The sequence below is a fragment of the Dendrobates tinctorius genome, unplaced genomic scaffold, assembly GCF_039654945.1.
Source record: "Dendrobates tinctorius isolate UK_male_01 unplaced genomic scaffold, ASM3965494v1 ptg000017l, whole genome shotgun sequence".
Classification (NCBI taxonomy): domain Eukaryota; kingdom Metazoa; phylum Chordata; class Amphibia; order Anura; family Dendrobatidae; genus Dendrobates; species Dendrobates tinctorius.
Genome location: NW_027361685.1, coordinates 8347996 through 8365289, shown reverse-complemented (window position 1 = coordinate 8365289; position 17294 = coordinate 8347996).

Sequence of the window (17294 nt, the reverse complement as noted above, 5' to 3'; positions counted from 1 at the left end):
GAACAGGAAAAAGGCTTCTCCCCTGTGTGGGTTATTTGATGGCTATCAAGACTTATTTTCCTTTTAAAACATTTCCCACATTCTGAACATGAAAAAGGCTTCTCCCCTGTGTGAGTTCTATGGTGAATAACCAAATCTGATTTCCGGATAAAACATTTCCCACATTCTGAACAGGGAAAAGGCTTCTCCCCTGTGTGAGTTCTATAGTGATAAACCAATTGTGATTTCCGGTTAAAACATTTCCCACATTCTGAACAGGGAAAAGGCTTCTCCCCTGTGTGGGTTTTTTTATGGATATTAAGACTTATTTTCAATTTAAAACATTTCCCACATTCTGAACATGAATATGGCCTCTCTGCAGTGTGAGTTCTCTGGTGACTAATAAGATGCTCTTTCCGGTTAAAACATTTGCCACATTCTGAACAGGAAAAAGGCTTCTCTCCTGTGTGAGTTCTCTGGTGACTAGTAAGATGCTCTTTCCGGTTAAAACATTTTCCACATTCTGAACAGGAAAAAGGCTTCTCTCCTGTGTGGATTCTCTGGTGTTTATCAAGATTCCCTTTCTGGTTAAAACATTTCCCACATTCTGAACAGGAAAAAAGCTTCTCCCCTGTGTGAGTTGCATGGTGATTAACCAAATCTGATTTCCGGTTAAAACATTTCTCACATTCTGAACATGAAAATGACTTCTTTGCTTTAGGAGCAGTTTGTTTTTTAATGCCTCTTTTGTGACTTTGATTTTCCTTAGTAGTAAGTAAAGAATCAGAAGTTGGGACCTGTTTCATAGGATCGGATGACAGATCTTTGCTGTGAATGGATGATGATATATCTGGAGTAATAGCAATCACTTCCGTTGTATCTTGTAGGATCTCAAGATCATCAGAATTAAAAATTGAAGATGTCAGCTGTCCCTCTGATCTCCTGGTGCAGTCCTCTGCTAAGATAAAAAACAATTTTTTTAATAAAATAACCTTGAGTTTTATATTTTTGAACATTTCTACTTAAACTGACGATAAAAATGGCAAGCTATGTAAAGAACTTTAATTATTTACCAAGACAATGACAGTTCACAGTCTAATAGAAAACCTTGTTGGATGAGCCAGTAGTGTGTGGTGTTCAACTATTTGTTCATTCTGCCTCCCAAATGTAAAATATAAAGAAACCAATCAATGTTATGTAGGTGAAAATAATACCAATTCTCATCTCACAAAAAACAAGTCCTCAATCAGGTCCATCATCTGTCAATAGAAAAACAAATAGGGCAGGTTACATATAATGCTAGTTACGGTTAGGGGCTAAAGTAATGGTTACTGTTAGGCTAAAGTTGGGTTACTGTTAGGCTAAAATTAGGGTTAGGGTTACTGTTAGGCTAAAGTTAGGGTTAATGTAAGGCTAAAGTTAGGGTTTATTCTAAAGTTAGGGTTAGGCTAAAGAATTAGGCTTTTCTCAATTGTCTCCCCAATAATTTGGTCACGTCAGAGTTTTCTATTTCCGGAAAATAAAAATAAAAATGAATAAAATGGCCCATCAGTATTATAGTGCAGAGGAGGCTTATGCACTTTTATGTTCGGACAGCGAAGAAAGTGCAGTGTCAGATGGCGATTTGGATTTCGAGGGCTTTACTGTAGTAGCAGCGACAGTGATAGCTCAGAAATGAGCAGTGATTCTGGTCCATCCTCACACACACGGACCAGTACAACAAGAAGGACAAATAGCGCTTCTGGAGAAATGTCTCCAACTCAGTGAACAATGCCCAGTACTAGCGCTGTCCCTAGTGCTCGTGAATTGGCGCACACCAAAGTCCAAGGGGCTTTGCCTCTTGATGTAGCATTTCCTAGATAGGAGGCTTCAGATTTGGCTAATCCATTCATCCCTAATTTTAAGGTCATTCCTGGTATAAATGTGGAGTTGGAAAATTTTGGACCAATTCTTTTTTTAATTTGTTTGTGACAGATAGCTTGCTAGAGCATATTAGTCTACAAATTTATATATTTATGTCGCTCCTCCTCACCCAACCGCCTCCAAGACTTCTCCTGAATATCCCCCATCCTCTGGAATTCTTTGCCCCAACATATCCGACTATCAACCACATTCGGATTCTTCAGACGGAACCTGAAAACCCCCTCTTCAATAAAGCTTACAGCCTGCAATGACCCCGCTACCTCCTCACCACTACCGGAGATATCGCCTCAACCAACACCAGAACTGCTGCAACCCACCAACCTACTGTCTCCTTCCCCACCATCCCGTAGTATGTAAGCACAAAAGGGCCGGGTCCTCTTGCCTCTGTATCAGTCTGTCATTGTAAGTTTGTTTACTGTAAGTGATATCTGTAATTTGTATGTAACACCTTTTCATGTACAGCACCATGGAACCAATGGTGCTATATAAATAAATAATAATAATCATCATCCCAATTCATCAGCCAGAATCCACGATCCTATTATGCTAGGTCAAATTTATGGACACCAACTAATGTCCTAGAATGGAAAACATTTTTAGGATTTACATTCGCTATGGGGCTTGTTAAAAATACGAGCATTCTGTCCTATTGGTCCAACCGCCCTGTTCAAGCCACCCCTATGTTTTCTGCTGTTCTTCCTAGGACCCGTTATGAAATGCTCATGAGATTTTGGCATTTTAACAACAATAGTCAATGCTTGCCCAGAAATGTCCCTGAACATGACAGACTATTCAAAATCACACCCATCATCGAAGACTTGACAGAAAAGTTCTTAAAGCTTTACACCCCAGCAGATAACATTTCCCTTGTAAAATTCAAAGGAGGACTGCACCTCAAGTAATTTATTACTAAGAGGGCAAGGTTCGGAATAAAGCTCTATAAGATGTGCGAGACTTCAACCGGATACACATTAGTTTTTCGCATTTATGAGGGGAAAGATAGCCAACTAAACCCACTAGGATGCCCTACTTATCTGGGGACATCGGGAAAAATCGTTTGGGAGCTGATAAGCCGGATTACTTACCGGTAATGCTCTTTTAATGAGTCCATGACAGCACCCACTGGAGGTATCAGATCCGCACCATTTGGAACAGGAAACCCTACAGGAAAGATAAAAGGGGCGGTCCGCCTTTCCTCCTCAGTTTTGCATTTCAGAGTACCAGGAGGACCGCCAAGGATTAGGCAATGTCTTTTATTCATCTTTAGCAGATATACTTTATTATCGATATCTTTAACAGGGGGGAAGTGAGCGGGTGCTGTCGTGGACTCATTAAAAGAGCATTACCGGTAAGTAATCCGGCTTTTTACCCTTCGCCATGACAGCACCCACTGGAGAGATTCCAGAGACCATCACCTGGGTGGGACCACCGTGCCAAGGACAGTCCTGCCAAAGCTTAGGTCAGAAGTTGATGAAAGGTCAAGTCTATAGTGATTATAGAAGGTAGAAGGAGATGACCAAATTGTCGCCTTACATATGGTTTCAATTGGAACGTCTCCCCTCTCGGCCCAGGAGGTCGCCATTGCTCTAGTGGAATGAGCTCTGATGCCTTCCAGAGGATCTTCATTTTTTGCGGAGTAGGCTAAGCGAATGGCATCCCTGATCCATCGGGAAATGGTGCTCTTCGTGACTCCATACCCTTTTTTACAGCCCTGAAAAGATACGAACAGAGCCCTACACTGCCTCCAACTCCTGGACCTCGCAATATATTTTAGGACAGTTCTTCTGACGTCCAAAGTGTGGAATTTCCGCTCCTCTAGAGTGGAGGGATCTTCAAAGAAGGTTGGAAGAAGTATCTCTTGAGATCTATGGTATTTTGTTGATACCTTAGGCAGGTATGAGGGGTCTGGCTTTAATATTAATCTATCCTGGTATAACTGAAAAAAGGATGAATCTATGGACAGGGCCTGGATATCACCCACTCTTCTAGCAGATGTCAGTGCTACTGAGAGGACTGTCTTGAGTGACAAGTATTTGAGGGATATCGTGTCTATTGGCTCAAAGGGTTCTTCCGTCAGGGCATCTAAGACCAGATTTAAGTCCCATGCGGGGATTGCAGGTATGTGAACTGGAGTTATCCGTTCGCAAGCTGTAATGAATCGTGATATCCACTTATTTCCTGCTATATTATGGCCGTACAGTGCCCCTAACACGGACACCTGAACTTTCAGTGTGTTTACTGCCAGGCCCAAGTCCTTCCCTCTCTGTAGAAATTCTAGGATAGGAACTATCGGGACTTCTGTTGTATGAGGTGCTGTATGAAACTGTAGGAATTTCTTCCATATTCTTGTATAAATCTGGGTCGTGGACTGCTTCCTGCTCTGTAGGAGCATAGCAATTAGTGTTTCAGAATAGCCTCTTGATCTTAGTAGCTGCCTTTCAAATTCCACGCTGTCAAGGGTAAGCTGTCCACTTGGGGGTGGAAAAAAGGGCCTTGGGAGAGTAGATTGGGAATCGAAGGAAGGACCCAAGGATCTGTCACTGACATAATTCGTAGCCACGAGAACCACGGTCTCTTGGGCCAGAATGGTGCTATCAAGATTACTCTCGCCTTGTCCTCTCTGATCTTCCGAATCAGTGGCAGGAGAATCAACGGAGGGAAGGCGTATGCCAGTTTGAACTTCCATGAGGTCTGGAGGGCATCCAGTATGTCTGGGTGATCTGACGGGGACAGGGAAGCAAACATCTTTATCTGTCTGTTCTCTTTCGTGGCAAAGAGGTCCACCTGAGGTTGCCCCCATAAGGCTACTATGTCCTTGAAGACTCGGCGATTGAGGCACCACTCCCCTTGCCGAAGTGTGTGTCGGCTTAAGAAGTCTGCTTCTCGGTTGTTCTCTCCCCTGATATGAAGAGCCGAGAGGGACAAAAAATAGCTTTCGGCTAAGTTTAAGATTCTTCCCGCAGAAGACATCAGAGTCTCTGATCGAGTACCTCCCTGTCTGTTTATGTAGGCCACTGTAGTGGTGTTGTCCAACAAGATCCTGACATGTTTCTGTTGGAGCTGTGGAAGAAAATGGTATAGAGCATAATATACCGCTGTCAGCTCTTTTAAATTAGACGAGTATTCCCATTCCTCTCTATTCCACCTTCCTTGACAAAAGCTATTCCCCATATGGGCTCCCCAGCCATGGGGGCTAGCATCGGTGGTTAGGATACAAGATGGTACTATAACCCATGGGACTCCTGAGGATAGATGGTCATCATCTAGTCACCACTCTAGAGAAGTCAAGACCTCTTGTGTTAAGGTTATCTTGCTCTCGAGGTGACCACCATGTCGCCTGTCCTCTTGGAGGATCTGATGCGGACATGATAATGGGCCCACCGGACTGCCGGGGCACAAGAATTTAGGGACCCCAATAGCGACATTGCCCCTCTCAGAGACATGCGTGGTCTACCTATTGCTGCCTCCGCTTTCTCTTTTGTGAGTGCAATCTTTACCTGAGGAAGTAGACATCTCTGGGTTGTGGAGTCTAACTGGAACCCTAAAAACATCTGGAGGGAATGCGGAACGAGTCTAGACTTCTGTACATTGATGATCCAGCCTAGATCCTGCAAAGATGAGATCGCGTCAGCCACACGTTTGGTACATTGGGTGACAGAGTTCCCGATTATTAGGAAGTCGTCTAGGTAAGGTACGACTAGAGTGTCTTTTTGATGAAGATAGGCCATCACCTCTGCCATCACCTTGGTGAAGATTCTTGGCGCTGTAGAGAGGCCGAAAGGCATGGCTGTATACTGAAAATGACGGATCTTGCCTTCGAACACCACTGCGACTCTTAGGTATTTTTGGTATCTATCATGGATATGAAGATGATAGTAAGCATCTTTTAAGTCAATCCCCGCCATTACACAGTTTGGAAAGAGAAGCTTTATGGTGGATCTGATTGATTCCATCTTAAACTTATAATTTTTTATAAACGTATTAAGCTTCCTTAAATTAATAATTGTCCTAAACGTACCATCTGGTTTGGAAATTAAAAATAAAGGAGAGTAAAATCCTCTACCTTCCTGTCCCTCTGGGACCTCTACTAAAACGCCCTTGGATAGTAGGCTCCGAATTTCTTCTTCGAGGGCCTTTTGTTGAACTATAGAGTTAAGGCGGGTTATGATAAAGAAATCATAAGGGATTTGAAGGAATTCTATTTTCATTCCCTCTTTAATTATACTTAGGATCCATGGGCTCGAAATTATTTGTTCCCATTTTGAATAAAAAAATTTTAATCTACCCCCTACTGGTGGGTCTGATTTTTTAATATTTATTTTCCTTCCGGAACGTTGAACCCCTGAACATGTTACCCTTTTGTTTTTCTTCCTTTACGGGCCATCTATTTGATCTATCCGTTTGCCTCCTTCTTCCAAACGGTCGTCTTTTAAAGGTTCTCCTATAGAAAGGGACAGAAGAATCAGGGAAGGCCTTCTTCCTCTCCTTCGCTTTGGCGAGTATGTCATCTAGGGCTTTCCCAAAGAGAAACTCACCCTCACACGGGGTTGCACAAATCTTAGATTTTGATTGCACGTCCCCCTTCCAGCTCTTCATCCACAGAGCCCGCCTGGCGTTGTTCACCAGAGCCGCCGATCTCGCTGCCAGCCGCAGAGTGTCTGCCGAAGCATCGGCCATAAAGGCTGCTGCCCCTCTGATCAATGGAATAGCGGCCCGTAGTTTTTCTCTTGACACCTTCTGCTCGATTTGTTGATCCACTTGATCCAACCATACGAGCATAGATCTAGCGGTGCACGTTCTGGCTACTGCTGGCTTAAAAATCCCCGTGGTAGACTCCCAAGATCTTTTCAAAGATGACTCTGCCTTACGGTCTAGCGGGTCTGCCAACAAGCCTGCGTCCTCTACCGGAATAGTAGATTGTTTCGAGGTAGAGGCTACAACGGCATCAACCTTTGGCACTTTGGTCCATTTTAATAGCTCGCCATTGCTAAATGGATATTTCCTCTTTGAGGCCGATGGGAGAAAACTTCTTTGATCGTGTTTTTCCCACTCTCTTTTTATTAGGGCCTTAACTGCCAGTATTACTGGGAACGCTCTCCTTTTCTTTTCCGTCAACCCCGCAAACATTATTTCTTGTGCAGTTTGGGCACCCCTTGCTTCCTCACACCCCATAGTATTCCTCACAGATTTGACCAGGTTATCCACACTATCCAGAGGAAAACATGACCGTCCCTCCATGTCTGATGATGACGAGGATGTGAGTGAGGAGTCGGAGATTAACCCCTGTTCTTCCTCTGACTCTGAGCTGAGGGTCACCTGTTTTTTGCTCCCAGACTCTGAGGGAGTACTGGCGCAGGTGATAGCCTGTATTTCCTCCCTGATTATGACTCGAATGTCCTTTGATGACACTGTGGACCCCTGCCTAGTCTCCCTGGTGCACCGCTTACAGAGCTTTTTGGGGTAGGAGTCAGGGAGAGGTTAAGCGCATAACGCGTATTCCTTATGCTTAGATTTTTCTTTTTTCTTCGCCTGGAGAGGGGAGACATGGCGAAAGGAGGGGGGGGGGGAGAGGTCAGCTTAATAGGCAGAGTATATACATTGCACACTCACCCAGTGAAGCCTTATATTACCAGATCGGATGGCTGAGATCCCGTCCTAGGCCTTGACTCTCCTGCCTCACTCCTGCAGGCGGTGTCTGTCCTGGTGTTGCGGTCCCTGGAGGAGCTGCCCCCCACAGAGTCTCCTGCTGGAGCATGCACTTCTGTTGGGGACGACATGGCTCACCACCGCACAGCTGCGGCGCTGTTTAAATAGATTGCCTCTTTTTTTTTTCCTTTCTTCCTTGTGTCTGCCCCCAGAAGTCACTCCTCCTCCCCGGGATCACCGTGCATGCGCCGTCGCACTCTCAGCCATCCTGCCCCGGAAGCTCAATCATTACTTCCGGCGGTCAGTGCCTCTGCGCCGGCCGGCTACCGTGCCTCCGCTTCTGCCTGCGGCCCGCGCTCTCCACGCCACCGCCACCGCTGCTGTGCTTTCAAAAAATTTTTTTTCTTCTCTTTCTTCGCGCCACTGGCGCACTTACCACTCCTAGCAGCGGCAGCCTGCGCGTCGTGGTGCCACCCGGCGCGCTCCTAGGTGAGACCGGGCGGCCCTCCCCGGACCCGGTCATCACCCTCCATGCATCAGATGAGGGGGGAGCCGTCTAACGGAGTCTCCCCCGACGCTGCCTCCGAACCGCAGCCCCTGCCGTTCCTGTGGAGTCCGCACAGGCGGCATGCATAGCCCAGGTATGCTTTCCTGAAGGATCGTGAGGCTCCTTTTGGAACAGGAAACCAAAACTGAGGAGGAAAGGCGGACCGCCCCTTTTATCTTTCCTGTAGGGTTTCCTGTTCCAAATGGGGCGGATCCGATATCTCCAGTGGGTGCTGTCGTGGCGAAGGGTAAAAACTCAATTTTTACAAAAAGGCTACAATCTGTATATTGACAACTACTACATCAGCATACCCTTATTTAAAAGTCTGGCTGAACATAGCATAGGGGCTTGTGGGACCATTCGCAAAAACCGTCAGGGGTTTCCACAATCATTGGTCAGCAAAAAGTTCCGAAAGGGGCAGTCAGGGGCTTTACGCAATGAAGAGCTGCTTGCCCTTAAGTGTAATAAGCAATACCTAGAGATCATGGAGGCATAACATGCAGGTAAATGAAGAAAACCCTCTGCCTACCTTGAGGTGAATGTATGATTCAGCACGGATAGAAGGGTACTATGAAGAAAGTTTCTGGGTTACTAGCCTGCAAAATAATCCACAGGGGTAGCTGCACCAGAAGGATCCTAAATGCTGGAGCAGAGAGATGAGATCCACCTGAATCCTCAACGAGGATAAGAAGCACGCGGCGTGTGCTGGCCAGGAGACCCCGCTGTCAGTGCCGGAGTGACGGGGGGCATGGTCTGGGTGATGTCACCTAGAGCAGAGACTAGAAGCAGGGGAACGGAGGCTGAGAAGGGCCAATCGCCAACGCGTTTCGAAGGTGCACGGACCTTCTTCGCCTGCTCAAGGTGACGTCACCCAGACAATGCCCCCCGACACTCTGGCACTGACACCGGCGCACTCCGCGTGCTTCTTATCCTCGGTGAGGATTCAGGTGGGCTCCATTGCTAAGGAAGGGGGACACTCCCCGGTCCCCACTCATCCTCCACCTGGGGTACACAGTATCTTTTCCACGTGCCGCTGTGATTTCATGCCAGTACCTGTACACTTGCTGGCTCTCATCTCCCTGCTCCAGCGTTGAGGATCCTTCTGGTGCAGCTACCTCTGTGGATTATTTTGCAGGCTAGTAACCCAGAAACTTTCTTCATAGTACCCTTCTATCCGTGCTGGATCATACATTCACCTCAAGGTAGGCAGACGGTTTTCTTCATTTACCTTATGATTCCATGATCTCTAGGTATTGCTTTTCTGATTTTACCCATACAGTAGCAACTTTAGCTTGCTGCTTTCCTGTTTATTTTTTGTAAACCTCTTTTTTGTCAGCCATTAGCACAGAGGCTGTCTCAGCACCTGCAGCTCTAGTTTATATCAGGTGGAGCGCCGGTGTATAAATTCACATTTATTCTTTGAACCAAGAAAGAACCCCCAGAGAAGATGTCGTGTATGTTCCTAGAGAGGAATGAGGCATGATCCCCGCTATTATTACCCACAATGCCCATCATTGCCAGCCTTATGCCTCCATGACGGCTTTACAATCCTCCACACAGAACCACGTTTTTGAACGGTTTTGACATTCAAGCATTTGGTTTATTTAGTGACAGACACATTTGAGTAGAGCTGACTTAACAATTTCCGGGGGTAGGTGGGGGGAGGTCTCCAGAGACACGAGCTGGGCACAATATATTGGGCACTACAATGACATTTTTGCAATCTTTGCTCTGAAACTTCCACTACGAGTTTCTGGAAATCATCCATGTAGTGAAAATGATCACTATATCCATAGATGAATTCACAGAGGGGTGTCATTTCCAAAATGGGGTCACATCAGGGGGGATTCTGTTGTTCTGGCACTTATCGGCTCTCCAAAGTGCCACAACAGCAGAATCCCCCCTGAAGTGACCCCATTTTGGAAATGACACCCCTCTGTGAATTCATCTCTGGGTGTAGTGACCATTTACCTATCTACCTATTTTCCAATGTAAAATCTGGAGATAAAACATTTTAGTGGTAAAAATGTAATTATTTTTTCTTCACTGCCCAATGGTATAATTTCCTATGGAACAGCTGTGGTGTCAGTATGCTCACTGCACCACTAGAAGAATTCATTCAGGGAAGTATTTGGTAAAATGCGGTCACTTTTGGGGTCTTATGCTTTTCTGCCACCTCAGGGGCTCTGACAATGTGACATGTCACCCACAAACAATTCCAGCAAAATCTGCTCTCCAATATGGCGCTCCTTCCCTTCCAAGCTCTGCCATGCGCCCAAACAGTAGTATTCTCCCACATATGGGGTATCGGCGAGCTCAGGAAAAATTGCACAACAAATTGTATGGAGCAATTTCTCCCGTTACCCTTATGAAAATGCAAAATATGGAGCTAAAAAGATTTGAGAAAAATGTTATTTTGTTATTTCCACGGCTCTACATTATAAATTTCTGTGAGGCACCTGGGGGTTCAAGGTGCTCAATACACATCTGATAAGTTCCCTAAGGGGTCTAGTTTCCAAAATGGGGTCACTTGTTGGTGGTTTCCACTGTTTAGGCACATCAGTGACCTAAATAAAGTCAATGGTGCTCCTTCCCTTCCGAGCCCTGCCGTGCGCCCAAACAGTAGATTTCCCCCACATATGGGGTATCGGTATGCTCAGGAGAAATTGCAAAACAAAATGTATCGTCCATTTTCTCCTGTTACCCTTGCAAAAGTTAAAAAAAAATTAGGTGCAAATGAAAATTTGTGTGAAAGTAAAGTAAATGTTTATTTTCTCCTTCCATATTCCATTCATTCCTTTGAAGCACCTGAAGGGTTAATAAACTTCTTCAATGTGGTTTTGAGCACCTTGAGGGGTGCAGGTTTCAGAATGGTGTCACTTTTGGGTATTTTCTGTCATATTGACCCCCCAAGTTCACTTCAAATGTGAGGTGGTCCCTAAAAAATGGTTTTGTAAATTTTGTTGTAAAAATGATAAATCGCTGTTTAACTTTTAACCCTTATAACTTCCTAACAAAAAAAAATGTTTCCAAAATTGTGCTGATGTGAAGTAGACATGTGGGAAATGTTATTTATTAACTACTAGCTGAAGAGCCCGGCGCTGCCCGGGCATAGTAACTAACTGTGGTTAGTTATAGCAAATTATAATTATCCTCCATCCCATAGTCCCGTGCCCATATACCCATCATACATATCCACGATCCCATAGGCCCGTGCCCATATATCCATCATACATATCCACCATCCCATAGTCCACTGCCCATATACCCATCATACATCCTCCATCCCATAGTCTCATGCCCATATACCCATCATACATATCCTCCATCCCATAGTCCCATGCCCATATACCCATCATACATATCCTCCATCCCATAGTTCAGTGCCCATATACCCATCACACATCTTCCATCCCATAGTCCCATGCCCATATACCCATCATACATATCCTCCATCCCATAGTCCAGTGCCCATATACCCATCATACATTTCCTCCATCCCATAGTCCCATGCCCATATACCCATCACACATCCTCCATCCCATAGTCAACCATTATGACATCATAATGAGCGTCGGGGCTTGCAACCTATGATGACATCAGCGTCGTCATGGCAACCATTGTGACATCACAATGAGGGGTGGGGCTTGATACGCACACACTTTTTCCCCAGTATGTAGATAGGGGCAAAATTGTTTGGTGAATTGGAACGCGCGGGGTTAAAATTTCGCCTCACAACATAGCTTAGGACGCTCTCGGGTCCAGACGTGTAACTGTGCCAAATTTTGTGGCTGTAGCTGCGACGGTGCGGATGCCAATCCCGGACATACACACACACACATACACACACACACACACATACATACAGTGCCTACAAGTAGTATTCAACCCCCTGCAGATTTAGCAGGTTTGATAAGATGCAAATAAGTTAAAGCCTTCAAACTTCACACAACAGCAGGATTTCTTAACAGATGCATAAATCTTACAAACCAAAAAATTATGTTGCTCAGTTAAATTTTAATAAATTTTAAACATAAAAGTGTGGGTCAATTATTATTCAACCCCTAGGTTTAATATTTTGTGGAATAACCCTTGTTTGCAATTACAGCTAATAATCGTCTTTTATAAGACCTGATCAGGCCGGCACAGGTCTCTGGAGTTATCTTGGCCCACTCCTCCATGCAGATCTTCTCCAAGTTATCTAGGTTCTTTGGGTGTCTCATGTGGACTTTAATCTTGAGCTCCTTCCACAAGTTTTCAATTGGGTTAAGGTCAGGAGACTGACTAGGCCACTCCAACACCTTGATTTTTTGCCTCTTGAACCAGGCCTTGGTTTTCTTGGCTGTGTGCTTTGGGTCGTTGTCTTGTTGGAAGATGAAATGACGACACATCTTAAGATCCTTGATGGAGGAGCGGAGGTTCTTGGCCAAAATCTCCAGGTAGGCCGTGCTATCCATCTTCCCATGGATGCGGACCAGATGGCCAGGCCCCTTGGCTGAGAAACAGCCCCACAGCATGATGCTGCCACCACCATGCTTGACTGTAGGGATGGTATTCTTGGGGTCGTATGCAGTGCCATCCAGTCTCCAAACGTCACGTGTGTGGTTGGCACCAAAGATCTCGATCTTGGTCTCATCAGACCAGAGAACCTTGAACCAGTCTGTCTCAGAGTCCTCCAAGTGATCATGAGCAAACTGTAGACGAGCCTTGACATGACGCTTTGAAAGTAAAGGTACCTTACGGGCTCGTCTGGAACAGAGACCATTGCGGTGGAGTACGTTACTTATGGTATTGACTGAAACCAATGTCCCCACTGCCATGAGATCTTCCCGGAGCTCCTTCCTTGTTGTCCTTGGGTTAGCCTTGACTCTTCGGACAAGCCTGGCCTCGGCACGGGAGGAAACTTTCAAAGGCGGTCCAGGCCGTGGAAGGCTAACAGTAGTTCCATAAGCCTTCCACTTCCGGATGATGCTCCCAACAGTGGAGACAGGTAGGCCCAACTCCTTGGAAAGGGTTTTGTACCCCTTGCCAGCCTTGTGACCCTCCACGATCTTGTCTCTGATGGCCTTGGAATGCTCCTTTGTCTTTCCCATGTTGACCATGTATGAGTGCTGTTCACAAGTTTGGGGAGGGTCTTAAATAGTCAGAAAAGGCTGGAAAAAGAGATAATTAATCCAAACATGTGAAGCTCATTGTTCTTTGTGCCTGAAATACTTCTTAATACTTTAGGGGAACCAAACAGAATTCTGGTGGTTTGAGGGGTTGAATAATAAATGACCCTCTGAATAAACTTTTCACAATTTAAAAAAAAATTAAACAAAGAAATAACATTCTTTTTTGCTGCAGTGCATTTCACACTTCCAGGCTGATCTACAGTCCAAATGTCACAATGCCAAGTTAATTCCGAATGTGTAAACCTGCTAAATCTGCAGGGGGTTGAATACTACTTGTAGGCACTGTACATACTGTGAGAATCATGTGGGAATAGTGGATGAGGGCAGGTATATCTCGCCCAGATTCCTTTCCTATGTGGCCTAGTCTGGTCAGTATCGCACCTGCTTACTAATGGATAATGGGAGGTGGATATAAAAGGATGCAAGGTGGTTGTGTGAGTGTCTCAGCCTGGGAACACAGAGAGCCTGTCTGTGTGAGAGACACACACGTGAGTGGAAGCAGTGCCCACTGCAACTGTGGTTTGGCTGGACGGGAGAAGCCCGCCAGTTGGTAGTTAGGTTGTCCATTGTTTAGTTAGTGCCGGACAGGCAAGGATTTGTTTTATGTTTTATTTCCTTTTGCATTGCTTTCACCGTTAATAAACCTGACCCAGGGTCAGTTATACACGAATCCCAGCTCTGCGCCTGAGTTTCATACTGAACGCATGTGACCTTTGACCCCAGCAAAGGCGATCCCGGAGTGTTTTATCACATTGTGGTGGAGAATGCGGGCATCACGTTGCAAGCATGAGCATGGAGGACGTGGTGAAAGCGCTGGTACAGTCCACCGCCGTCCAGCAAGAAGCTAATCGGGTGATGATGGCCCAGCTGAAGGAGTTGGTGGACATGACAGCTACCGATCGTTCGCTTCTCCAGCAGGTGGCGCAGCGCCTGGCAAGCCTACAGGAGGTTAACCTGGAAGCCGAGTCGAGAGTGATTCACGTGAGTCGGTACTGGCAGAAGATGACGACCGAAGATGACGTCGAGGCATACCTGACCACGTTTGAACGGACGGCGGTGCGAGAAAAATGGCCGAAGGCACGATGGGCCGGCCTGATTGCCCCGTTTCTTTCCGGTGAGGCCCAAAAGGCTTATTATGACTTGGAACCTGAAGCTGCGCAGGACTTTGACAAATTGAAATCCGAGATCTTGGCCCGGCTGGGAGTGACGACCGCTGTCCGTGCACAGAGAGTGCATCAATGGACTTATCAGCCGGATAAACCACCGCGGTCACAGATGTTCGACCTGATCCACGTGACGAAGAAGTGGCTACAACCCAAGGTGTTGACAGCGCCAGAGATAATCCAGAGAGTCGTCATGGACAAGTACTTGAGAGCTCTACCGCCAGCCCTGAGGAAGTGGGTAAGCCATGGAAATCCTACGACGGCAGATCAACTGGTGGATCTGGTTGAACGTTACTCCGTGGCGGAAGGACTCCGAGACGACGCTACCCCACCTCGTTCTTCATCATCTCCACGTGGAACCGGTAAGACTGTTCCAGGGAGTAGGGGAGATGGAAAAATCCCTAAGACAGTGGGGGAGGAAAACGGGACTGCCCGCACTGCGAGGCCGAGAGTAACGAACTATGGTCTAAGCAAGGGGCCCGTTAGGTGTTTCCGCTGCCAAGAGATGGGACATATTGCTGCGAACTGTCCGCTCACTACTGAACCCATGCAGTGCGACGTCACAGACTCTAAAAACCGCATGTCTATGGTTGCACGGGTAGTGAGTGTGAATGCTGGTCAAAAGGCGGTGGAAAAACACTTGTGTGGTTTAACTCTTGATGGAAAAAATGTGGTGGCATTGTTAGACTCGGGAAGTGTGGTGACTCTGGTGAAGGCCAGTCTGGTGTCAGCCCCGACAGGACCGTCAGACAAATTTTCTGTAACGTGTGTGCATGGAGACACCTGTTCGTACCTCACCACGGTCATATGCATTACTACTTCCTATGGGTCTGTGCAACATAAAGTGGGACTCGTCCCGGCGTTATTGCATGATGTTATCCTGGGCCGGGATTTTCCCCACTTCTGGCAATTGTGGGAGAATCAGTTGATGCCCTCGGGTAATAGTGTACATGGTTCTTCTCCCAGGGCGCATGTGGGTCCCGAATCCCTGGGAGAGGTCTCCCCGGAAGACTCGGCGGAAGAGTCTGCGGGAAATGACCTGCAGTTCCCGTTTTCAGTCATGGCGGGTGATACGGAAGAGACCGGGGAAGAGGAGGAGGCCGACAGCCGTCCACCTCCCCGTTTGCCGGATTTAGAAGTTCAGAAAGATGACTTCCAAAGCGAGCAAATAAAGGATCCTACCCTTTCTCAGGCTAGGACGAATGTAAAAGTGATAAATGGGGTACCCGTAGAACCTGGCTCTAGGCTGGCATATCCTTACATGGTTCTGGAGAATGATTTACTCTATCAGATAGAGAAAAAGGGGGAAGATACGGTGCAACTATTAGTCGTGCCAAAACCCTACCGGCGGCAGGTGCTGGACCTGGCCCACGGACATGTGATGGGAGGTCACCTGGGAGTCCAGAAAACCACCGAAAGGATATTACACTGTTTTGTTTGGCCAGGCATGCATCACGATATTCGTGTATATTGTGAGTCTTGTCCTGACTGCCAAGCCTCTGCACCTAAGCCCCGGTTCTGTAGCCCTTTGGTACCCCTACCTATTATTGAAGTCCCGTTTGAGAGGATTGGGATGGATTTAGTTGGGCCCCTTCCACGGTCTGCACGTGGACACCAACATATCCTGGTCATCTTGGATTATGCCACTCGTTACCCGGAGGCCATCCCTTTGCGTAACACGGCCACCAAGACGATTGCCAAGGAACTGGTGCATGTGTTTAGTCGGGTCGGTATACCAAAACAGATACTCACCGACCAGGGGACCCCCTTTATGTCCAGGGTAATGAAAGAGCTCTGCCGATTGTTACAAATCGAACCGTTACACACATCCGTGTATCACCCTCAAACAGACGGGTTGGTCGAACGGTTCAATAAAACTCTGAAGCAGATGCTGAGAAAGGTGATAGACAAGGATGGGAAGAACTGGGACTATTTACTTCCATATTTGCTTTTTGCCATCAGGGAAGTACCCCAGTCTTCCACGGGATTCTCGCCTTTCGAGTTATTGTACGCCCGACGTCCTCGCGGACTGTTAGACGTTGCAAAAGAAACCTGGGAGGGTCAGGTCACTCCGTTTAAAACAGTGATAGATCAAGTCACACAAATGCAGGACCGTATTGCGGCTGTTATGCCTATCGTCAAAGAACACATGATACAGGCTCAAGGAGCCCAAAAAAGAATCTATGATAGGGGCACCAAGATCCGTACGTTTGCACCCGGAGATAGGGTGTTGATCCTGGTCCCCACGGTGGACAGTAAGTTCCTGGCAAAGTGGCAGGGCCCCTTTGAGATTAAGGAAAGAGTTGGTGAAGTAAACTACAAAGTATACCAGGCAGGTAAACGGAAACCTGAACAGATTTATCATGTAAATCTGATAAAACCCTGGAAAGATCGGTCTGCCTTGTCAGCGGAGCTGGCCCGTCCCGTCTGCTCACATACTGTACCGGAGGTATGGGTTGCAGAGACTCTCTCGGAGCGGCAAAAGACTGAGGTCAGGCAGTTTCTACTTTACAACCAAAAGTTTTTCTCAGAAAAACCCGGGCAGACTACGCTAATGAAACATGACATTGTAACGGAACCTGGTGTCACAGTTCACGTAAAGCCCTACCGAATCCCGGAAGCGCGCCGTGAAGCCGTTTCCCGAGAAGTGAAGGCAATGTTAGAGTTAGGTGTCATTGAGGAATCGCACAGTGCTTGGTCCAGCCCGATTGTGCTAATTCCTAAACCGGACGGCACCATCCGGTTCTGCAATGACTTCAGGAAACTGAATGCAGTCTCAAAATTTGATGCCTACCCTATGCCCCGGGTCAACGAGTTAATAGATCGGTTAGGAAAAGCCCGGTATATTACGACCCTAGACCT